Source organism: Lichenostomus cassidix, chromosome 28, assembly GCF_008360975.1.
Source record: "Lichenostomus cassidix isolate B80296 chromosome 28, HeHo_3.0, whole genome shotgun sequence".
Lineage (NCBI taxonomy): Eukaryota > Metazoa > Chordata > Aves > Passeriformes > Meliphagidae > Lichenostomus > Lichenostomus cassidix.
Genome location: NC_139508.1, coordinates 6,279,693 through 6,304,406, shown reverse-complemented (window position 1 = coordinate 6,304,406; position 24,714 = coordinate 6,279,693). Strand labels below are relative to the sequence as shown.

At 52.1% G+C, this 24,714-nt stretch overlaps 2 long non-coding RNA genes and 3 other non-coding genes across 6 annotated transcripts; 4 read left to right on the top strand and 1 right to left on the bottom strand.

The window, feature by feature from the left end:
- Nucleotides 1-1,628: 1,628 nt before the first annotated feature.
- Nucleotides 1,629-1,710, top strand: TRNAS-AGA (transfer RNA serine (anticodon AGA)). Its single transcript has one exon. It is a non-coding gene; the product is annotated as a tRNA-Ser (tRNA).
- A 3,272-nt stretch (nt 1,711-4,982) lies between these two features.
- Nucleotides 4,983-5,054, top strand: TRNAQ-CUG (transfer RNA glutamine (anticodon CUG)). Its single transcript has one exon. It is a non-coding gene; the product is annotated as a tRNA-Gln (tRNA).
- A 516-nt stretch (nt 5,055-5,570) lies between these two features.
- On the bottom strand, nt 5,571-24,552 carry LOC146426370 (uncharacterized). 2 transcript variants are annotated; one of them, XR_014846205.1, is made up of 3 exons: nt 24,450-24,552; nt 6,570-6,651; nt 5,571-6,043 (listed from the first exon to the last, which is right to left on the bottom strand). It is a non-coding gene; the product is annotated as an uncharacterized LOC146426370 (long non-coding RNA). The 2 variants fall into 2 exon arrangements; XR_014846204.1 differs by lacking the exon at nt 24,450-24,552 and having other exon boundaries at nt 6,570-6,685.
- On the top strand, nt 11,451-12,688 carry LOC146426372 (uncharacterized). The gene is made up of 2 exons (XR_014846234.1): nt 11,451-11,684; nt 12,210-12,688. It is a non-coding gene; the product is annotated as an uncharacterized LOC146426372 (long non-coding RNA).
- On the top strand, nt 14,214-14,295 carry TRNAS-AGA (transfer RNA serine (anticodon AGA)). The gene has a single exon. It is a non-coding gene; the product is annotated as a tRNA-Ser (tRNA).
- Nucleotides 24,553-24,714: the final 162 nt, after the last annotated feature.

Genomic DNA, 24,714 nt, shown 5'->3' with positions numbered 1-24,714 from the left:
CCCAACTCTTTCCCTCCCTGGCCCCCGTACACGTGTTCCTTGGTCCGTTCTGTGCCACTGCTTTTGCTCCTTCTCATTAAAGCCTTTGTGCAGCATCGCTGAAGAGTTGTGGTCGTTTGTTCTCCTCCTCCCTTTAGCTACCACCTGCTCTGCCGGGGGAGTGCTGCCTGCTGTCCTGAGTGTACCAGCAGCTGCACAAAGAACTCCCAGAAATTACACCAGAGCTCCAAAGCCTCAGTCACTGTGCTGGAGTCTGTAACCTGGAGATCATGGCCCCGCAGGGCCCAGTGCCAATTTGTTCCTTGTGAGAGTTGGTACAGATATGTTGAGTAACTTTTCAGTCCTGTCAAAAACTTCTCCACAAAAGCTTGGGAAAATCAATCTTCTATCTTCTATTGGTGATGTTGGAACTTTCCCACTGGGTTGAGGGTAAAATTGTGGGCTGGAAAGGAGAAAAGCACTTCTTTCCATGGCTAGACATAGGCAGTGTGGCTGCAACAGAGTTTGATGGCAAAGTTCACCCTGTTACCTAGTAAATGGATGAAGCAAAAATAGAGTCTTGAATTGAAATCCATGTTTAATGTTTTATAGGGAGACTGTGCATTCAGAAGTGTATGGTGCAAAGGATATGGATACAAAATTAGAAGGCTGCAAAAGGGTTTAGCAACACTTGATCCACGGCCATAGCAAGGACTTAATTACAAATTCACAGTGGCAACATTCACGCCATTATCAGTTCACACACACACACACAGAGGCACAGAGAAGAGCACATCTGTATTTAGGTGTGTAAATGTACCTACTGAAATGCCCCTCGGGCTCAGTGAAATACTCACATCAAATCCCTTTGCATTTCTCAACCAAGTGTGGGCTGGACTTCGAGGAGTGTGGGTGCACGTGTGTGTGGATCCAACCAGGCCTCATCATCAGTGATGGTCTTTTGAGCATCCCTGCTTTATTGCTCTCAAGCTGTGAGAGACATCCCTCTCAGAGGGAGGTGCTGGCTCAGCCCTCTGAGCTGAGGTTCCGTCTCTGACGTAATCCATAGTGGTACCTACTGGGAACAGCTCTCCAGACATTTGGAAATTGTTTCCAAAATTGCAGCAACAATTGTGGTCTTCCACTTGGGCTACAATTCATCGAGGGAATGTTCCAAGTCTGTCGTGAGATGACTGATTATCCTTTGTTGCCCGCCGTGGCTCATGATGCTCATGGGAAGCTGATGCTGCTGTTACAGTCAGGGCTGTTCCCAGCTGTAGCATGCAACAGCACCTGGTGTGGTGAGGGACCTTTCACCGCACAGCTGGTTTGGTTAAGGGGATGCTTCCTCTTGCAGCTGGTTCAGTCAAGGCTTGTCAGGGGGAGGAGCACAGGAGAGGATGAATGTTACCACAGCCACAGGGCAGGGTAACCCATGTGCCTGGCTGAGGCCAAGGCTCAGGGAGCCGCAGCTGCAGCCCCTGGGATTCTGCCTCTCAGGCCTCTGGAATGTGGCCCCGGGGGCGCATCTCGTTCTGTGAGGGTCTCAACTGCAAATGCGGAGTGAGTGGAGCCTTGGCCTGAAGTGCCCAGGTGCTGGTGTTGCGGCACAGGGTGTGTGATGAGCAGGGCAGGGAGGGCTGGAGCAGGTAGTTGTGGCCGAGTGGTGAAGGCGATGGACTAGAAATCCATTGGGGTCTCCCCATGCAGGTTCAAATCCTGCCAACTACAGGGCACAACACACCCTTTTTGGGCTGTGGGCAGCTGACCACGCTGCAGCCGTGACACTCCAGGTACTTGCACAGGTACCACCCCACAAGTGCGTGGTGTGGACAACAGCCAGGGCTGCCCAGAGGGCTTTTGCACTTGAGGCCCTGGCTGTTCCCACAGAGCAGCCGCAAGGGAGGAGCTGAAGGCAGCCTGCCTGGCTTCTAAAAAGTGCCTTCTGAAAGAAGTCTGGAGTAACGTCTGGCAGAGAGGAGGCTCCTTGTCTCCACGTCTTGAGATGCCTGGGGCATGCCTTGGCTGTTGGGCTGCAACAAGGGCAGAGCTGAGCCAGGAGGAAGGGCAAAGCAGGAAGCTGCAGGGGAATGCAGCACAGCACAGCCACAGTAAGGGGTCACAGCCCGTGAGAAAGGTAGGGCTCTAACATAACAGCTGTTCAACCTGCTTAAGGCAAAAAACTCTGCCTAGGACTAAGAGCTTTTACCTCACAGTAGATGTGACCTGAAGGCCCAACCTAAACCAGCTCTCACTGGCTGAGAACATCCCACGTGGACAATAAAAGAATAGGGCATGTGTTTAAAACAAAGGCAATTAACATCCCACTGAGGATCGGTCCTCACCACCTACACAGGAAAAGCACAGGGTGATTATGTGATGAATAATATCTGATTAGCCTCACCCAAAAAGATTCATGTCACCGGTCAAAAGAACTGTGCTGTAAACATAAACCTTCTTCCTCCTCTAGGCTGGGCTCCTCCATGCATTGGGCTGTGACCCCTCCTTGTGCACACCTGTAACATCAGAATTCCTTCTGTAGGTCATTTCCAACAAAGGGAGCCTGTGTCCCTCCTTAGGCAGCAAAGAACTGACCTGTCAGGCAGGTGCAGTCCTGCAGCACGCTGGGAGCAGAGCTGGATTTCTGGGCAGGGCTGAAGCTGTCAGGATGTCACTAGATTTCAGGTGCCACCGTTCCTAGCAATGCCCAAGGCTGTAGTCTGGCTCCGGGGTTGCCTTGAGCGCATTCATCACCAGCGTGAATGGTGAAAGGGCAAGTGGGCCGTGCAGGGCTGTGTGCAGGACATGTGGGAGAAGAGCAAGGCCAGGCCCTGGCGCTATGGAGCTCAGGTCCCAGGGAGATGAATTTGTCAGGGAGCCTGTTTTGTGGGGCGGGTAAGGCCGAGCAGAGAGGAAGGGAGGGAGCAAGAGCCAGCAGTGCCCAGCAGCCTCAGGCTGGGCTGGGGGCAATGGCAGCCAAGCACCGTGTGGAGCAGGGTGGCGCAGCGGGAGCGTGCTGAGCCCATAACCCAGAGGTCGATGGATCAAAACCATCCTCTGCTAAGGCACTTTTTCACCAATGCTGCTTTGCCCAACAGCTTTTACCCTGCTCGGCTCTAGCCCTCTGGGCATTCCTGGCCATAGCCCCCCTCTTCCCTCTGTCCCTGCCACCTGGCCTATGCAGTGGCAGAGGAGGCTCAGGCTGCTCCACCTGAGTGTGGGAAAGACCAATGTGCTCAACTCAAAGACCTAGGAGCTTTCTCTGTCCTCGTCTGTTTGCTGCCGTGACCATTTGTAGGGTGATCCAGGATCAGGGCCAAGCATGTAATCCCAAGAGACACTCTATAGGCTAGAGGTGGCTGGGTGTTGGGAGTGGAGGGGACACGGGGTGTTGTGTGGGACATCTCTCTTGGAAAACCTTTAGGGGTTGACCTGCCGAGGACACAGCTGGTTCCTGCTGCCACCACAACTCTGAAATATCTGTGAAGCTTGTGGCACCCCCAGGTACCATTGCTGGAGCACGTGAATATTCCAGATGGCATTCCATTCTGCAGAGTAGCCATGGCACAGAAGAGATTTCCTGAAAGGCCTGGGACCCATGGAGGATCCCCCGGTGAAACAGGACTTGCATTCTAGAACTGGAGCAGCTCCATTATGAGCACCCAGTAGCGTGAGTTTGCCAAGCCCACATGTCAGAGCCAGAGGAGCTCAGGCACACGTCAGGAGCTGGAGCTAGAGTGTGTGCAGGGGGCTGGAGGGAGGGGGCAGCCCAGTGTGAGAGGTGCAGGGGCAGGAGCCAGGCCAGGTTAGGATGTGGCATTGGGGGAGGCAGTGCCCATGGGCACGGAGGAGCAGGAGGCAGCACTGGCTGCAGGCCGTGGGTGGCAGGAGTGGGAATCAGCAGTGCTGCAGGAGCCATGCAGGGTAGTGCTGGGCAGAGCTGCCTTCCAAGCAGGTGAGCAGGGCTCGATCATTCCTGGCCAAGGCAGACCAGCTTTTCTTCAGCCTAGCCCCACACTGCCTGGCCTCTCCTGCTCCCAAACAGCGCAGCTTCTTCCCTCAGCTAGTTCTGCCCTCACAGAGCAGTTGATCCACTGCTCCTACTCCCCTCAGCCAGGCCTCCTGCCCAGGGCTCCAGGCACCCCCCAGCGCAGCAGGCACAGACCTAGCTTTGAGACAGGTCGGCCTTGGCAAAAGCAGACTGTGGGGGCTGGTCTGGATCCTGCAGAGACTCCCAGAGAGCAGCAAGCCACTGGAGCCCGGTGTGCAGAGAACTTAACATTTCTCCATGCCTGAGTGTCACACTGGAGTTGCAATGGGGCTCAGGCACTGAGTCTCCTGCTGCTTGCTTTGTCTCCAGTCCTACTTTGAGCAGGCATTTGGACTTGGGTCCTCCGGGGGTGCCTTGCAGTCAAGTTCCTTCTGAGAAGGAAGAGTTCCCAGAGCGGGCTCTACCCTTCTTTCTCTGTACCATGGGCAGTGAGTGAACCTCTGTCCCCAGAGGAACTGGAGCTCAGTCATTGCTCAGCCCTTGGGGTCTCACCTATCCTTTCTCCTTGCCTCTCCAGCCCCTTTCCTGGGTTCCCCAGAGGGTCCTTCGTCACCTTTTGTAGAGATGGGGCAATGTTTCCCTCTCATTAGTCCTTAAGGAGCTGGGCTGGTTCGGGCTGGAGAAGAGAAGGCAAGGGGGCTTCTGCTGTGTGCAGGTGTCTTCATGACTTCCCAAGGCCTGCCCTGAGTCAGAAAGAGCTTGTTACTATTCAGGAAAAACAAGATGGTGTGAGGTTTTGAGCCTAGCGCTTGTAAGAGAGGCCATGCCAAGCAAGCAGAAGGAGCTGTGCTGCTGCCCTGAAGGATGGCATGATTAGAGAGTGCCTGGAGGCCCTGTAGGAAGGTTGCACTTGGTGATGGATGTCCAAGGTGATGGAGAAACAGCCAGGCTCAGCCAGGGACATGAGGCTGAGCAAGGCTGGGCACAAGGGCCAGAAGTGACCTGTGCACGTGGTCCCATGGTGTAATAGTGAACACTCTGGACTCTGAATCCAGTGATCTGAGTTCAAATCTCAGTGGGACTTCAGGCTTTTTGTTCCCTCAGGCCTACCTTCAGCTTGCTGACACCCTCACAGCTGTACTCAGCTGCTGGGTCACTTGGGGCATGTTCTCTGGTGCCTCTCACAGCAGATAAGGTGGAGACCACCCACCCAAAGTGGGTCAGGCACAGGAGGCTGCTCTGGCAATGTCTGCTTGTATGTTGGGCACATCCAACCCAGAGACTAGGCTACATGCTTTTGGCAGCTGTTTCCACGTTGGACCATTCCCACAGTAACACCAGGTTATTATGTGTGGCATTACTTGTATGCCAACACCTGTCCACAGCTCCATTCTTGCTCCTTTCGTCTGCAGCGTTTCTTTTCCTCTCTTCCCTACCAATTTCTTTCTATTGCTCTGCAATCAGTTCACGGAGCTCTACCAGCATTGTGCAGTGCCCATCGTTGGGGTTACATTTGTTCCATGGGAACAGAAAGGCTCTTCCTGGCAGAGCAGGTGGTAGCTAAAGGGAGGAGGAGAACAAACGACCACGACTCTTCAGCGATGCTGCACAAAGGCTTTAATGAGAAGGAGCAAAAGCAGTGGCACAGAACGGACCAAGGAACACGTGTACAGGGGCCAGGGAGGGAAAGAGTTGGGCCCATTTGCCGAGGACAAAGGCGATGATCTGCCGGCTTCAGCAGATCTGACCACAGCGGGGGAAAGGCAGGCACAGCCCCGAACCCCCCAGCCCAAGGGAGGCCCCAGAAGAGATGGGAACCCCCGCGGTGCTGAGGGAGCTGCCCACAGCAGCTGACAGAGAGGATCCCACGGCTGTGCTCTGAGGGAAAGAGGTGAGGATGGGGCCTGGCATGGTCACCACCACTGGCGAGGCCTCGATGTACACCGTGGAGTCAGCGCAGCGGGCGATGCAGGGCTCACTGCAGCTGCTTGCAAGGGGGGTTGGGCCACAGGGGCCGCAGGGCCGTGGCGGACAGGGTCTGCAGCAAGACATCTCTCGGTGCAGGAGGCAAAGCTGCAACACAGAGCAGGTAGCACCAACCACCTTCAGGATCAGTCTGTCTCTCTGTCCCTCAGCTCTCTCCAGGGACACATTTGGTCTTCAAAACGCACGTGTGCCTACAGCTCCCGCGACCCTCCTCGTGCCCTCCTCGTGGCATGGCACAGGAAGGCCGCCCCACTTCAGGAATGGGACCCACCCAGTGGCTTTAAGGTCCCTGTGGAAAGGCTGGTCACGGCCCATCTCCAGAACAGACATGGCTGCGTTAGAGATGTCCCCGGATGCCCTGGGACGCTTCGTTACACCACGGCAGGTGCAAATTCTGCTGGGCGCGTCCCCCCTGCAGCTAAGCCCAATTGATTTCTTTCTGCTGGAACAAAGTTCCCTCTTCCCAGCTGTCCCCAGCCACACCATGGAAAGGCTGACAGCCCTTCAACAGTTCTGCGTCAGGGCCAAGCTGAGGCGGCCCAAGGGTCAGCCTGGGCAGCCTCATGACAGCAAGTTCAGTCCACAGGGAGAGATGGAGCGGACTCAGGCTTACCTCGTTCCTTGAGGAAAGGGAGGCCAGAGAGGAGGATGCAGAGCCTGGAGCAGCGCAGCCTTTTATGCCGTATCCCAGAGCTCTGTGGGGCCACAAACATTCCTTGTTCGTGAAACATCCAAACTGCTGGGAGTGGCCACTTGCAAGGCCCCGCTGATGATGAAGTCCCTGCCTCTTTCATCTTAAATGTTGAGCTCCCACTTCTTGCAACTCAGAATCGTGCAATGACTCTTAGAATCACTTGGGGATGGAACAGACCTTAAAATCAGCTAGCTTGAGCCCTCTGAAATGGCTTCTAAAACTTCTCTGGAGAGCCTGTTCCAGTGTCTCAGCACTCTCAGAGGAAAGGATTCCTTCCCAGTAGCTAATCTAAATATGCCTGCTTTCAGCTTAAAACCAGTAGCCCTTGTCCCATCCTTACACACCCCAAACGAATGTCCCTCCCTTTCTTAACTGAATCTCTCCTCTCTTCTCCTCTCCTCTCCAGTTGTCATCACACACTCTAGTAGTTCCCAGGTGTGTTGGTTTTGCTTAGTCCAGTTTTTGCTAGTTGGGAGTGGGGCCTCAAAGATGGTTCCTGTGTGTTCTGTGTGAAGGTTCTGGTTTTTCACCATGTCCAGCAGAGCCAGCTTCTGATGGCTCTGAAGATGATGGACATGCCACTGGCCAAGCCTGGGCCAATTAGAAATGTTAGTTAATGCCTCTGTGATAACGTATTTAAGAAGAAATCAAAATAATGTGAGCACGCACTTCTTTTACTTCTTTTTAGCCAGAGAAGGAGGAGGAGGTGAGAATATGTGAGGGAAAACAACATGGAGACACCAAGGTCAGTGGAGAAGGTGGGGGAGGAGGTGCTCCAGGCACCGGAGCCGACAATCCTTTGCTGGCCGTGGTGAAGACCATAGTGAAGCAGGTTGTCCCCCTGCAGCCCATGCAGAGGCCCACTTGCAGCCCATGTGGAGGCGCCCACGCCAGGGCGGGCAGATGCCTGGAGGAAACTGTGATCCAGTGGGAGTCCCAGTGGAGAGGGAGGCCTTGCTCCCGAGATGGAACAGCCTGGCGTCAGAGGTCTGCACCCCATGGACGAGGGACCCCACGGTGTGGCCATTTTGGGAGGATTGTCTGCCCGTGGGGGGAGCTCACATTGCAGCAGATTTGGTGGGCTGCTCCTTGTGAGATTTGGGCCCACGCTGGAGGAGTTTGCAGAGAGCTGTCTTCCGTGGCAGGGACCCCATGGCAACGCAGAGGACAACTCCTCTCCCTGAGCAGCGGAAGAAGATCTCGGTGATGGACTGACCAAACCCCCATACCTTGCCACCTCGTGCTGCTGGTGGGAAGGAGGGAGGGGGGTGAAGAGAGAAACGGTGTCTTAAGGGCTTCTTTTTACTTCTCATTAGCCTCCTCTGACTCTTAGCAATAAATCACTTTGAAACTTTTTCAGCCTGTTTTTCCCTCAGTGTGTCTTTTCCCGGTTCCTTATCTCATCTCATGAGCCCTTTGAGTGTTAACCTTTTCCTCTCCTCTGCCCAGCTGTTGCAGGGGAGAGCAGAGAAAGCAGATATCGTAAGTGCCTGGCATTTGGCCAGGGTCAAACCACGACATGAGGACTGCTGGCAGTTCCCTGTGCCGCTTTGCCAGCAGATGACTGAGTGGTTTAAGTTCCTGTCAGGACCAGGGCCAAGTGAATGGGCTCTGTCCTGATATCAAAGTGATTCATCTGTGTCCCAGAAGCATAAGGCCAACAGGCTCAGAGGTCTGAGGCTGGAGTGGAGGGAGATTGGAGATGGGTTTGTGTCACATGGATTGCCTTTGTCACAATGCCTTCTTCATGGGTACAGTGCCCACCCATCACGGTGGAATTCAGCTATGAGAGACACCTTGAGTGAGCCCTCAAGTGCTTTTGGTGCAGGTGCACAAGCAAACCCTGAAAGACATTTCTCCTCAGGGGTCACCCTGACAAAGAGGAGACAGTGGGTAAGTTCAGGCAGGTCAAGGCTGCACAGTCCCGTAGAGAAGAAGAGATGCGCCTCTCCAGGGCTGTGGCAAAACTCAGTGGGAAAGTAGGATCACTGTGGGCTGGAGGGAAGCTTCTCATTGAGAGGAGTGAGGACCACGAGGGCCTTGCTTTCTGTTATCTGCCACAGCCTGTTTTTTCTGCCCATGAGCCTGGGGAACTGAGGCAGATTCACAGCCAAGAGGAGAAAACCAGGGACTCAATACACTGTCTCTCAAGGGACTTCTCTAAGGAGAATCTCCACAGTTGTGTGTCCCTTGCAAACTAAACAAGGCCATCATGCATTTTACAACCAGAGTTCTGGCCTCAGCTTGGGAAATGGAGATCCTCCAGAAAAGAAGGAAATCAACACATAGGAAGGTGATCAAAGGCATGCCTACGTCTCTCCCTGAAAGCGGCCCACACACAAATTGAACCTTTTTGCTCAGCGTGTCCACCCCCGAGGCCAGGATCTGGATTGTGGCTTTGGGGAAGAGGCTGAGGGCAGGGAGCCCAAAGCTACTGGCTCTTTTTCCTAGGGCAGGCATAATTTTGCTCATTCCATACATTTCACAGTTCAAAGGGATATTGGATCAGTCTCCCAGAGCACATGGGAATCATCGTGATGTGGAAGAGCTGGGAAAATCCATGAGCTTCAGGCAAACCTGAATCATGCTGGTGTGGAACTGAGTGCCCTGGACTCAGGCATTCCAGGGATACCAGAGTACATAGCCTCTTTCCTCCAAAATTTCTGCCTTTGTCAGGGGCATTTCCAGACCTTTTAGGACCAGTCCCAAGCCACCTTGTACGTCTGTGTAATCCTGTGCTGTTGCTGCAGCTTTCCCAAAGACATTGCCTTTTGGTGGCTGCTCAAGGGCCCATGGGACACAGGGCAACCCAGGATAATGGAGGCTGGGACGGACCACTGGAAGTCCTCTGCTCCTGCTCCTGCCCGGTTGCCTCCAGAAGCTGTGGGCCTTGTCCCACTGCCACTGTCAGGCAGGTCCCTGTCTCTTGGGCAACTCTTCCAGGGGTGCCCTGCACCCCCGGGGGGCAGCCAGGAGATGGAAAGGGCTCCTACAGCTGAGGCTCCCAGGTCCTCGAGCGGACCATCAGGCGATGACCCTGGGGCTGCCTGCACTGGTGAGCGCATGCCATGGCAGCCTGGAGAGCACAGGGCTGTGTATGTGCAGGGAATGCCACCTGCTCCACATTGCACTCCTCAGGCCAGCGACAAGGAGCCCCTTTGGGGCAGAAGGGCTGGAAAGCAGAGAGAAAGTCTGTCCCAACAGAGCTATCACTCTAAGTCCTCTGGGGAGCTTTCACCCCTAATCCTGAGAGTTCCTTGCTGTCTCTCTCCAGATCTCACCCCGTAAGCCTGGGATCTGACCACCCCGTGGATAGGGGATCTGACCACCCCTTTTCCTTGGCACTGCAGTGGCCACATGTGGGTTGGTGTCCCCATTTGGTGTCCCTAGGGACAAGGGAGGTGGTGGTGATCTCTCACGGAGAGAGGCACTGGCAGAGGACCAGGCAGAACATAAGGGTTGCAGCACCTGATGTATGGGGGGAGGCCGAAGGCACTGCACTTGTGCAACCCAGTGGAGAGGAGCAAGGTGTGGAGAGGGGCACAGAGCTGCTGCCTCCACCACCTCCTGGGCGTTCTGGAGAGAATGAAGCCAAACTCTCCTGAGAGGTGCACTGCCAAAGGACAAGAGGCAGCAATCACAAGTTGCAATAAAGGAAATCCCAGGGCTCCCTGGTGGAAGACAAGGGACAGGCCTGGGACAGCTGCACAAGGGGCAGTGACCTCTTTCTTAAACTGTGTCAGTGCTTAGAAGTCAGCAGGACAAGGCCCAGAGCCTTCTGAGGAGCCAGAGCAGTTAATAGGAGCACAAGACCTGCAGAGCTCTGTCCGGACCTTCTGGGGTTGATCTGGGGTACTCTGAGTCACTACAGCCCTTGAGCAGCCATCAGAAGGCCATGCCTTGGGAGACAGCAAATGAGAGAGATTGCGGAGAAGCACCAGGTCATCCAGGAATGGGGATAAAAGGTGGGGAAATGCCCTTCATGGCAGCAGAACATTGAGGATATGAGCCCTGTTATCCCTTGAACACCTGAGTCTGCGGCACCCAGTCCACTGAAGTCCACACTGGGTGACTCAGGTTTGCCTGGAGCTCAGGGATTTTCCCAACTCTTCCACATCATGATGACTCCCACGTGCTCTGGGAGACTGATCCAGTGTCCCTTTGAAATGTAAAACGCATGGAATGGGAAACTCCATCTCTGACCCAGAAAAAAGAGCCGAGAGCTTTGGGCTCCCTGCCCTCAGCCTGTTCCCCAAAGCCACCATCCAGGTCTCTGGCCTCTGGGATGAACATGCTGAGCAAAACAGGTCGATGTGGCTGTGGGTCTCTTTCAGGGAAGGATGCGGCATCTCTTTGATCACAAAACAAGGCTGTGGTACAGCCTGTGGAGTGTAAGTAAGTTCCCCATGGCTGTCACTTGGGCGTGCAGGGGACATCCTTCCAGCTGAACATGGACTTTCCTTGCCACTGAGCTTTGCCACCTCCCTGCAGAGTTGGGTCTCTCCCCTGCTATGGGATTGTGCAGTATTGACCTTCTGCCTCAACTGACCCAATCTTCTGTACGTCCGTGATGACCCGTGGAAGAAATTACTCTCAGGATTAGCCTGAGTGCCTGCACTGAAGGCTCCTGAGAGCAGACCTGAGGTGTCTCTCATGGCTGAATTTAACTGTAACAGGGACCAAATTAAAAATGAAGAAGTAGAAGTGGGAAAGGCATGAGACACTACACAAATTCATTTAAACTTGCCGTATCCACCAGCCTGGGACCTCCAATTCAAGTGGCCTTAGGCAGCTGGGACACAGATGAATCATTTCCATGTTTGGTGGTGTGAAACTGGAGAAAAGTGCCTGAGATGAAAGAGGCAGGGACTTCATCATCAGCGGGGCCTTGCAAGTGGCCGCTCCCAGCAGTTTGGATGTTTCACGAACAAGGAATGTTTGTGGCCCCACAGAGCTCTGGGATACGGCATAAAAGGCTGCGCTGCTCCAGGCTCTGCATCCTCCTCTCTGGCCTCCCTTTCCTCAAGGAACGAGGTAAGCCTGAGTCCGCTCCATCTCTCCCTGTGGACTGAACTTGCTGTCATGAGGCTGCCCAGGCTGACCCTTGGGCCGCCTCAGCTTGGCCCTGACGCAGAACTGTTGAAGGGCTGTCAGCCTTTCCATGGTGTGGCTGGGGACAGCTGGGAAGAGGGAACTTTGTTCCAGCAGAAAGAAATCAGTTGGGCTTAGCTGCAGGGGGACGCGCCCAGCAGAATTTGCACCTGCCGTGGTGTAACAAAGCGTCCCAGGGCATCCTGGGACATCTCTAACGCAGCCATGTCTGTTCTGGAGATGGGCCGTGACCAGCCTTTCCACAGGGATCTTAAAGCCACTGGGTGGGTCCCATTCCTGAAGTGGGGCGGCCTTCCTGTGCCATGCCACGAGGAGGACACGAGGAGGGTCGCGGGAGCTGTAGGCACACGTGCGTTTTGAAGACCAAATGTGTCCCTGGAGAGAGCTGAGGGACAGAGAGACAGACTGATCCTGAAGGTGGTTGGTGCTACCTGCTCTGTGTTGCAGCTTTGCCTCCTGCACCGAGAGATGTCTTGCTGCAGACCCTGTCCGCCACGGCCCTGCGGCCCCTGTGGCCCAACCCCCCTTGCAAGCAGCTGCAGTGAGCCCTGCATCGCCCGCTGCGCTGACTCCACGGTGTACATCGAGGCCTCGCCGGTGGTGGTGACCATGCCAGGCCCCATCCTCACCTCTTTCCCTCAGAGCACAGCCGTGGGATCCTCTCTGTCAGCTGCTGTGGGCAGCTCCCTCAGCACCGCGGGGGTTCCCATCTCTTCTGGGACCTCCCTTGGGCTGAGGGGTTCGGGGCTGTGCCTGCCTTTCCCCCGCTGTGGTCAGATCTGCTGAAGCCGGCAGATCATCGCCTTTGTCCTCGGCAAATGGGCCCAACTCTTTCCCTCCCTGGCCCCCGTACACGTGTTCCTTGGTCCGTTCTGTGCCACTGCTTTTGCTCCTTCTCATTAAAGCCTTTGTGCAGCATCGCTGAAGAGTTGTGGTCGTTTGTTCTCCTCCTCCCTTTAGCTACCACCTGCTCTGCCGGGGGAGTGCTGCCTGCTGTCCTGAGTGTACCAGCAGCTGCACAAAGAACTCCCAGAAATTACACCAGAGCTCCAAAGCCTCAGTCACTGTGCTGGAGTCTGTAACCTGGAGATCATGGCCCCGCAGGGCCCAGTGCCAATTTGTTCCTTGTGAGAGTTGGTACAGATATGTTGAGTAACTTTTCAGTCCTGTCAAAAACTTCTCCACAAAAGCTTGGGAAAATCAATCTTCTATCTTCTATTGGTGATGTTGGAACTTTCCCACTGGGTTGAGGGTAAAATTGTGGGCTGGAAAGGAGAAAAGCACTTCTTTCCATGGCTAGACATAGGCAGTGTGGCTGCAACAGAGTTTGATGGCAAAGTTCACCCTGTTACCTAGTAAATGGATGAAGCAAAAATAGAGTCTTGAATTGAAATCCATGTTTAATGTTTTATAGGGAGACTGTGCATTCAGAAGTGTATGGTGCAAAGGATATGGATACAAAATTAGAAGGCTGCAAAAGGGTTTAGCAACACTTGATCCACGGCCATAGCAAGGACTTAATTACAAATTCACAGTGGCAACATTCACGCCATTATCAGTTCACACACACACACACAGAGGCACAGAGAAGAGCACATCTGTATTTAGGTGTGTAAATGTACCTACTGAAATGCCCCTCGGGCTCAGTGAAATACTCACATCAAATCCCTTTGCATTTCTCAACCAAGTGTGGGCTGGACTTCGAGGAGTGTGGGTGCACGTGTGTGTGGATCCAACCAGGCCTCATCATCAGTGATGGTCTTTTGAGCATCCCTGCTTTATTGCTCTCAAGCTGTGAGAGACATCCCTCTCAGAGGGAGGTGCTGGCTCAGCCCTCTGAGCTGAGGTTCCGTCTCTGACGTAATCCATAGTGGTACCTACTGGGAACAGCTCTCCAGACATTTGGAAATTGTTTCCAAAATTGCAGCAACAATTGTGGTCTTCCACTTGGGCTACAATTCATCGAGGGAATGTTCCAAGTCTGTCGTGAGATGACTGATTATCCTTTGTTGCCCGCCGTGGCTCATGATGCTCATGGGAAGCTGATGCTGCTGTTACAGTCAGGGCTGTTCCCAGCTGTAGCATGCAACAGCACCTGGTGTGGTGAGGGACCTTTCACCGCACAGCTGGTTTGGTTAAGGGGATGCTTCCTCTTGCAGCTGGTTCAGTCAAGGCTTGTCAGGGGGAGGAGCACAGGAGAGGATGAATGTTACCACAGCCACAGGGCAGGGTAACCCATGTGCCTGGCTGAGGCCAAGGCTCAGGGAGCCGCAGCTGCAGCCCCTGGGATTCTGCCTCTCAGGCCTCTGGAATGTGGCCCCGGGGGCGCATCTCGTTCTGTGAGGGTCTCAACTGCAAATGCGGAGTGAGTGGAGCCTTGGCCTGAAGTGCCCAGGTGCTGGTGTTGCGGCACAGGGTGTGTGATGAGCAGGGCAGGGAGGGCTGGAGCAGGTAGTTGTGGCCGAGTGGTGAAGGCGATGGACTAGAAATCCATTGGGGTCTCCCCATGCAGGTTCAAATCCTGCCAACTACAGGGCACAACACAGCCTTTTGGGCTGTGGGCAGCTGACCACGCTGCAGCCGTGACACTCCAGGTACTTGCACAGGTACCACCCCACAAGTGCGTGGTGTGGACAACAGCCAGGGCTGCCCAGAGGGCTTTTGCACTTGAGGCCCTGGCTGTTCCCACAGAGCAGCCGCAAGGGAGGAGCTGAAGGCAGCCTGCCTGGCTTCTAAAAAGTGCCTTCTGAAAGAAGTCTGGAGTAACGTCTGGCAGAGAGGAGGCTCCTTGTCTCCACGTCTTGAGATGCCTGGGGCATGCCTTGGCTGTTGGGCTGCAACAAGGGCAGAGCTGAGCCAGGAGGAAGGGCAAAGCAGGAAGCTGCAGGGGAATGCAGCACAGCACAGCCACAGTAAGGGGTCACAGCCCGTGAGAAAGGTAGGGCTCTAACATAACAGCTGTTCAACCTGCTTAAGGCAAAAAACTCTGCCTAGGACTAAGAGCTTTTACCTCACAGTAGATGTGACCTGAAGGCCCAACCTAAACCAGCTCTCACTGGCTGAGAACATCCCACGTGGACAATAAAAGAATAGGGCATGTGTTTAAAACAAAGGCAATTAACATCCCACTGAGGATCGGTCCTCACCACCTACACAGGAAAAGCACAGGGTGATTATGTGATGAATAATATCTGATTAGCCTCACCCAAAAAGATTCATGTCACCGGTCAAAAGAACTGTGCTGTAAACATAAACCTTCTTCCTCCTCTAGGCTGGGCTCCTCCATGCATTGGGCTGTGACCCCTCCTTGTGCACACCTGTAACATCAGAATTCCTTCTGTAGGTCATTTCCAACAAAGGGAGCCTGTGTCCCTCCTTAGGCAGCAAAGAACTGACCTGTCAGGCAGGTGCAGTCCTGCAGCACGCTGGGAGCAGAGCTGGATTTCTGGGCAGGGCTGAAGCTGTCAGGATGTCACTAGATTTCAGGTGCCACCGTTCCTAGCAATGCCCAAGGCTGTAGTCTGGCTCCGGGGTTGCCTTGAGCGCATTCATCACCAGCGTGAATGGTGAAAGGGCAAGTGGGCCGTGCAGGGCTGTGTGCAGGACATGTGGGAGAAGAGCAAGGCCAGGCCCTGGCGCTATGGAGCTCAGGTCCCAGGGAGATGAATTTGTCAGGGAGCCTGTTTTGTGGGGCGGGTAAGGCCGAGCAGAGAGGAAGGGAGGGAGCAAGAGCCAGCAGTGCCCAGCAGCCTCAGGCTGGGCTGGGGGCAATGGCAGCCAAGCACCGTGTGGAGCAGAGTGGCGCAGCGGGAGCGTGCTGAGCCCATAACCCAGAGGTCGATGGATCAAAACCATCCTCTGCTAAGGCACTTTTTCACCAATGCTGCTTTGCCCAACAGCTTTTACCCTGCTCGGCTCTAGCCCTCTGGGCATTCCTGGCCATAGCCCCCCTCTTCCCTCTGTCCCTGCCACCTGGCCTATGCAGTGGCAGAGGAGGCTCAGGCTGCTCCACCTGAGTGTGGGAAAGACCAATGTGCTCAACTCAAAGACCTAGGAGCTTTCTCTGTCCTCGTCTGCTTGCTGCCGTGACCATTTGTAGGGTGATCCAGGATCAGGGCCAAGCATGTAATCCCAAGAGACACTCTATAGGCTAGAGGTGGCTGGGTGTTGGGAGTGGAGGGGACACGGGGTGTTGTGTGGGACATCTCTCTTGGAAAACCTTTAGGGGTTGACCTGCCGAGGACACAGCTGGTTCCTGCTGCTACCACAACTCTGAAATATCTGTGAAGCTTGTGGCACCCCCAGGTACCATTGCTGGAGCACGTGAATATTCCAGATGGCATTCCATTCTGCAGAGTAGCCATGGCACAGAAGAGATTTCCTGAAAGGCCTGGGACCCATGGAGGATCCCCCGGTGAAACAGGACTTGCATTCTAGAACTGGAGCAGCTACATTATGAGCACCCAGTAGTGTGAGTGTCCTAGTTTGCAGTATAGATGTAGTTAAGTATTCTATTACCACCCGCTGTGGGCCGTTAGCTGTTACCAGCTGCTAATGACCCACTCCGCATGACAGACAATGGGTCATCAGGGACTCACCATGTGACTCATGGACTTATCTCATCCCATGGTGGGATGCTCTGCCCAGGAGGGAGGAGCCAGGTGTTCCCACCTGGATATAACCTGGCCTTGGAACTGCCTGAGCTAGCCCTGTCTACTGGGTTCCCAGAGGACGAGAGCTACCACTGGACCTTCAGCTGGAGACCAGACCTTCACAGGATCACCGCTTCAACTGGACTACTTCAGTTGGACTGCTACTACCACCCTAACAGGGTGTTAGGTTGTATCTGACTTTGTCAGTGCTTTTTCCCTTGTATTATTTCACTTATTTTTAATTTCAGTCTTGACTTGTGATCTCCCACTGGTTTGTTTTTAAACCAATACATATTTTGCCAAGCCCACATGTCAGAGCCAGAGGAGCTCAGGCACACACCAGGACCTGGAGCTAGAGTGTGTGCAGGGGGCTGGAGGGAGGGGGCAGCCCAGTGTGAGAGGTGCAGGGGCAGGAGCCAGGCCAGGTTAGGATGTGGCATTGGGGGAGGCAGTGCCCATGGGCACGGAGGAGCAGGAGGCAGCACTGGCTGCAGGCCGTGGGTGGCAGGAGTGGGAAGCAGCAGTACTGCAGGAGCCATGCAGGGTAGTGCTGGGCAGAGCTGCCTTCCAAGCAGGTAAGCAGGGCTCGATCATTCCTGGCCAAGGCAGACCAGCTTTTCTTCAGCCTAGGCCCACACTGCCTGGCCTCTCCTGCTCCCAAACAGCGCAGCTTCTTCCCTCAGCATCCCTGTGTTCATGAGTTGGTTTTGCTTAGCCCACTTTTGCTCGTGGGTGGGGAGGGGCACAAAGATAGCTCCTGTGTGTTCTGTGTGAAGGTTCTGGAAGTTTTCACCATGTCCAGCAGAGCCAATCTCTGATGGATCTGAAGATGATGGACATGCCACTGGCCAAGCCTGGGCCATTTGGAAATGTTAGTTAACATCTTTGTGATAACATATTTAATAATATTTAATAGTATTAAAATATTTAAATTTAATATTTAATATTAAAATATTAAAAATATTTAATAATATTTAAGAAGAAATCAAAATAATGTGCACACACACTTCTTTTTAGCCAGTGAAGGAGGAGGAGGTGAGAATATGTGAGGGAAAACAACATGGAGACACCAAGGTCAGTGGAGAAAGTGGGCGAGGAGGTGCTCCAGGCACCAGAACTGACAATCCTCTGCCAGCTGTGGTAAAGACTATGGGGGAGCAGGTGGTCACCCTGCAGCCCATGGGCTCCATGGTGGGTGCAGACATCCACCCACAGCCCGTGGGGTGGTGCCCATTCCAGACTAAATGGATGCCTGGAGGAAGCTGTGATCCAGTGGTAGTCCCAGTGGAGGGAAAGGCCTTGCTCCCGAGATGAAAACACCCTGGCCTCGGCTTGGAAATCTGCACTCCATGGACAAGGACTTATTTGCAGCTGATTTGGGCAGGCCACTGCTCATGAAATTCGGACCCACAGCAAAGAAGTTTGTAGAGGACTGTCTCTTGTGGGATGGACCCATGGCTATGCAGAAGATGACTCCTCTCCCTGAGCAGCGGAAGGAATTTTGGTGTTGGACTGATCCAAACCCCGTACCCTGCCCCCACCATGCTGCTGGTGGGAAGGAGGGAAGGAGTGAGCGGAGAACCGGTGTCTTAAGAGCTTGTTTGTACTTCTCATTAGCCTCCTCTGACTCTGTTTAAGGTTAGGTTAGCAATAAATCACTTTGAAACTTTAAGTTTTCAGCCTCTTTTGCCTTCAGTGCATCCTCCCCTATTTCTTCTCTCAACTCATGAGCCCCGTTTATGTGTGTGTTAACATTTTTTTCCCTCTCCTCTGCCCAGCTGTGGCAGGTGAGAGCAGAGAAAGCAGATACCATGCCTGGCATTTGGCCAGGGTCAAACCACAACAAGATGTCTGCTGCTCATCTGAAGCACTTCCCATGATGGCACAGAAACTCAGTTTAAAACACAGGCAAAAAACTAAGTGATATGAATTCAAGACTGAAGTATTCAATACTGAATCAACTTCTGTAAAGTTGAGTTTTGTATCACAGAAAGACAAATCAAACAAGTGGAACAAAAGAAAACTTTCGTAGCAGTGCATCGCAGCTGGGAAACATCACAGAGAAAACACTGATGTTCTCTTACTGTGAAAGATTTGACTTGTACCCACCTCCCTGACTATGCACCCAGGCTGGTCTGATGCTGCTTCTGCTCTGCCCTGAGTTCTGGCTTTCTCATTTGTGTGAATTCTGTCATTTCTGTGAATTCTCTCATTCCTGTGGATGCAAATGTCTGATGGCCTGGCTTTGCCAACTGCCAGGCTCACACCCAGTGCTTTCTCACTCCAGCTCCTCAGGAGGACAGGACAGAGGGAGAAAATGAGATGAAAAATCTCATGGGTCAATGTAAAGACAGGGAGATCATTGGGTGATTACCATGTGGGCAAGCAAACCAGACTGATTTGGGGATAAACTAACTTACTTCCTTGCCAATCAAAGTAGATTTGAGGGTGACAAATAAAGACACAACTAAAACACCTTCCCCCTATCTTCCCCTTTTTCCTGGGCTCCGTTTCTTCGTGGTAGTTTTATTGATCATCTGGACAAGGGGACTGAGTGTGCCTCCAGTAAATTTGCAGACAAAATTGGGGGAGTGTGGATCTGCTGGAGGATAGGAAGGCTCTGCAGAGGGATCTGGACAAGCTGGATTGATGGGCTGAGGCCAGTGGTTTGAGGCTCAACAAGGCGAATTGCAGGGTCCTGTTCTTATGTCACACCAATTCCCTGGAACACTCCAGGCTGGGGCAGAGTGACTGGAAAGTGCCTGGAGGGGAAGGACTTGGGGATGCTGGTGGACAGCAGATGAACATGAGCCCAGGTGTGTCCAGGTGGGCAAGAAGGCCCATAGCATCAGGTCTGTACCAGCCATAGAGTGTCCAGCAGGACCAGGCCAATGAATATGCCTGTGTACTGGGCACTGGTGAGGCCACACCTCCAATCCTGGAGGTTTTTGGCCCTTCATTACAAGAGACACATTGAAGGGCTGGAACATGTCCATGGAAAGGAACGGAGCTGTGGAAGGGTCTGGAGCACCAGGAACAATTAAGAGAGGTTCAGCTGGGAGAAAAGGAGGCTCAGAGGGGACCTTCTTGCTCTCCACAACTCCCTAATGTGAGACTGTAGCCAGGTGAGGATTGAGCTTTGCTCCCACGCATCAAGCAGTAGAAGAGCAATTGGTCACAAGTTGTGCCAGGGGAGTTTTAGATTGAATATTAGCAAAAAATTCCTCACTGCAACGTTGTCATGCACTGGTACAGGCTGCACAAGGCAGTCACCATCCCTGGAAGGATTTTAAAGAAGTGTGGATGTGACACCTGGGGGCATGACTTAATGGTGACCTTGGCAGTGCTGGATTAATGGCTGGACTTGAAGATCTTAAGGGCTCTTTGTAACATAAAGGATTCTATGATTCATTCCTGAAACTTCTATCTCCTCCCTTTGCTGACCAATGGGGGGTTGTGGTCAGTTTGGAACAGTTTGCCTTTGCTGTTTCTTCTTCCTCCCTTTTTTCCCCTGCTCCAGAGTACGTCCTCTCTGGGGCAGCAGTCCTTCAGAATAAATCTGCTCCAGTGTGGGCTGTCTCCAGGCCACAGTTCTTTCAGGATTCAGGCAGGCAGAACTGTCCCTGACAGGTCAGGGTCTACAACTGTGTGGTTGGACATGCACATGCTCGACTCATCCAGCCTGTCATGCTGTTGGGCCTAGCAAACTTCCACCCTCACAAATACACAACCTATGTTAGCATAACCCTAAAATTAGCTTTGCTTTGCTCTACCTCTATAAATACAACTGGTTGTTCTAGTTTTTGCTCTTTTGTCAAAATAAAACAAAATGAATGCCTGTAGTTTCCTTTCATATTGAGATGATTTTGGTTTCTTTTGCAATAGCTGTGAACAGTTGCTCCATCATCCTCCCCTGAGCCTCCAGGGCTCCTGGCCTCTGCTTGTCTCTTCAGAGAATTCCAGCAGTGTGTGGTGCTTGTATGTGCATGCCTGGGTGTGGGTGGAAGTGTTTTGATTGGCCACAAGGGTAATATTCCCTAAAGCATCTGGCTGGCAGTACACAGGACAAAGGTGCATAGGCTAATTAAGAATTATTATTTTTCATTTCTTCATGCTCTGTCTGAGCGTGCAGAAATGAAGTTATGAAAGCCAAAGCTGAAATGGAATTGCATCTGGTCAGGGATGTCAAAGACAAAAAGGAGGGTTTCTGTAAATACCCATGTGACAAAAGGCACACACAATTCATTGGTGAATGAGCTGGGGAACCTGGTGATGCAGGATATGGAAAAGGTTGATGACTCCTTTGCCTTGGTCTTCACAAGCAAGACCAGGCTTCAGAAATCCCAGGCCCTAGAGATCAGAGGTAGACTGGAGTAAGGATGGTGCATCCTTGGTGAAAGAAGATCACGTCAGGGAATAACAGATGTATGTAAGTTATAGAATCAAAGAATTGTAGAAGCATGGAATGGTTTGGGTTGGAAGGGACCTTAAAGATTACCTAGTTCCAATTGCCCTGTCCATGAACCTGCCCATAAAGTCATGAGTGCTGAGGGCACTGGCTGATGTCATTGTCAGGTATTCTCAATAATCTTTGAATGATCATGGTGATTGGGAGAGATGCTTGAGGACTAAAACAAAGCAAAACATTCCTTTGAAAAGGGTAAGAGGCCCCAGAAAACTACAGGCTGGTCAGCCTCACATTGGTCCCTGGGAAGGTGAGGGAAAATCTAAATTGCAAGCAGCACCAATAAGAACTAGCCTGCATGAAGTAATTTCCTGTTCATTCTCCAAATTTCTCCCCATATGCACACAACTATAATAAGTTTTATGCCACAGTCCTCCTTTACTTGTATAGCACTTGGAAGATCGTTTCACATGCTGAAACACCTTTGATGTTTTTTGGGTGGCTGAGTCAGATGAATAATGTTGGTTGTACTCCCCATCTCATCATTATTCCTTTCATCACTGTCTAAGTGAGTAACTCTTAGCCAGGTATCCTAACACAAAACACCACACTGCCATGCAGTAAGAGATAATTCATGAGTCCTTTCACGAAACTCTGACTTCAGTAAAATGATCCCTCCTGGTGGGATGGTGGAGGGAATTGGAAGGGTAAAAATGCAAAAATGCAAAAAAAAATTGGGTGGAGATATTTTAATCAGAAAAAAAAGGGGGGGGGGAGAAGCAAACAAAACAACAATTCAAAGTAAAACAAAATAAAGAAAAAAAAGTCATGTAAAAAATTCCTGATTGTTCATCACCAGATGGCCAAATCCCAGTCAGTCCCTGAGCAAAGGTAGCTCTCAAAAAAACCTATTTTTCCTGGTTTTATGGCTAAGCTTGACATCATATGCTGTGGAACATACCTTTGGCGTCCCAGCTGTTCTCCCTCCTGTCTTCTTGCACACCCCCGTGCTAGTCACTGGTGGGGCAGACAATGTATAAGCACAGTTCAGCAATAATAACTAAAATATTAATGTGTTACTAACACCATTTTCATCACATATCAAAACATTGGAACATGTGAGCTACTATGAGACACTTAACTCTATACCAGCCCAAGCCAGTACAACAAAATGGGAAAAATACCCAATGGCTTTAACGATAAATAGACCTGTATGTGCTTTTTATTCTTTGATAAAGAAGCTGTGCAGTTCTGCACAGCTCTCCAGGTATTGGTTTAAAGTTAATTAGAATACATGGGATATCAAATATAATGAACTGATTTTTGTTACACGAACTTTCTGTTCTCATGGTTCCATACTTGGACTAAATTAAGCTGTCACTGAAAGGGTTGTCCAGCCCTGGCACAGCTGCCCAGTAAAGTGGTGGAGTCATAATTCTTGGATGGATTTAAAAGCCATGTGGATGTGGCACTTGAGGACATGGGTTAGTGGTGGCCTTGACATCTTGGCAGGTGAACTCAAAGATCCTAGAGGTCATTTCCAACCCAAACAATTCCATGATTCTATGGTTTATGCAGAAAATTATTTGAAAACCAAGTATTTCTTTTTAATTTTCAACAATGCCCCTTTCACAGTCTTGTTTTTCAGAGTATAAATAAGAGGGTTGATGTGAGTGTTAAGATGCTGTATTGGATTGAAACTGGCCTATCAAATCCTGTCAAAGTTGATGAAAGCCTTAAGGGCAGCACAAATCCAGTAAGAGCTGAAATGACTGACTGCATTGGGTTCACAGAAGATTAAGCTGAAAAGTGGAATACTGTTTATATGACCATAAATCCCTTCACCTACACCTCCAAGCTGGGTACAACCTTTGCAATGGAAAGGGTTGCATATGGTCATGAGCACAGTGGTCATATGGGCATATGCATATTCGTCATAATCCATCGCTGAAAATTTGCACAAGCTGACGGAAAAAGGTAATAATTATACAGTGGTGATACAAGGGAAATAGAAGTTAAGGAATAACTTGTTAGAAACTGCTTGCTAAACAGTGTATATTGCTTACTTAACATTTATTGTGTTTGCCAAAACAAGGACTGGGACCCAATTGGTACTCATGGAATCTCCAAGCTGACAAAAAATCAGAGCTGTTGTTTTGACTTTTGGACAGAGACTCAGAAAGCATGCGTAAAACAGAAAGGTGAAAAGGCCAGTGAAGATGACCTCCTGTCCTTTTTCAGAAAAGACCCCTGAAGCCCACTACCAAACGGCACTATGCAGGTGCAAGGATATAGAAATGACTTTTGAACTCATTATAATACCAAGCGGGGATAGGTCATGCATATGGATAAGCGTATTGAGAAACTCTATGAATGTGTAATATGTAACCATATATATGATACAAGGGAATCAGAAGTTAAGAGATAACTTGTTAGAAGCTGCTCACCACACAATATATCTATTGACTTAGCATTCATTGTGTTTGCCAAACAAGGACTGGGACACTCTGGAACTTCCATGCTGGCAAATTTGTTGTTCTGGCCTTTGGATGGAGAGAAAGTCAGTGAAGAAGACCTTCTGCAAAGACCCCGGAACCCCTCCACAAAACAGAACTACGCAGGCGCAAGGATTTAAAAATGACTTTTGAACTCATTATAATACAAAGCAGGGACAGGTTATGCATATGTAAAAACGTATTGGGAAACTCTATGAATTTGTAACATGTAACAACATATATACCGAGCTATAGGGGACTGACAGTGTGCGTGTCTTTGGAGGGCTACCTCCCACGTGCCCAGCGCTGTAATAAACATACCTGCTTTACAACTTAAAATTATATAGGTTGTGAAGTCTTGCCTCGTTTTTTCTGTGAATCAGTGGCATTGTTAAAAATGGTTTCTTCCTTTTCCAGGAAGTTCTTTAGCATCTTTGAGACAGTCACTGTAGAGTAACATATAAACCATGGCTGATTACAGGCTCTGACCTTTTTTGCCTTCAACTGTGAATGCTATACCCTCTTACACTCACACAAACCACTGAAGGCCCCTTGCGTTCAGCTCTTGTACCACCTATGCCAGCATCAGTGCCAAGCCGCCCCTGTCCAGCAGCACCGCACCTAGGTAGCTGAATTGGGGGGAAAAAAGAGGTCACCAACAGAAGGAAGTTGCTCCCACCTACAGCTAACTTCTAGATTCAGTATCCCTTCAGTCTCTCTCCCAGGACAGGCGGGAAAATGCCTCGAGGCAGCGCGGTGCCAGGCAGGAGCGGCCGGCACGGCACCAAGCGTGCTCCCCACTCCCCGCCGCCCGTGTCGCCGCAAGGACACCCGGGCTCACCGGAATCAGGCACATGCGGCGGGGAGGGCAGTGAGGCAAAGGCGGCCACCCCGCAGCACCCTTGGGATGCCGATCTCGGCTTCCCGCTTTCAGCACCGCCACAGGCCGTGCCAGCAGCCTCTCACCGCGGCTGCCGCTGGCCACACGTCTGGCCGCGCACCGCCCGGTAGGCCCTGCCGCTCCACGGGGTAACAGAGCACCCGCTACTGGGGGCGGCCGCTGAGCGACAGGAAGCCGCTGGCCGCCCTGCCCGGGGGCTCCTCTTTTTGCACTACCGCAACTGCACAGACCCACCTCGCCTACCCTGTCGCCTGTCTAGTCACATGTGTGCTCCGCGCCCCCTCGAGCCGCGGGTGCAGCCGGGGCACAGCCCCGCTGGGCAAGCTGCGGGGCCAGCGGGCTCCTGGCCGGGCGGAAGGAGCAGTGAGGGCGGCCGCCCGTGAGCGCGCCAGGCGGGGGGCGAGCGGGCTTCCAACGAGATGCAGAGATGGAGGTGGCAGCACCGCGTGGTGTCAAGTGGCTGATGGTCCCGCAGCCCGCGGGCAGCTCTGATGCGGCG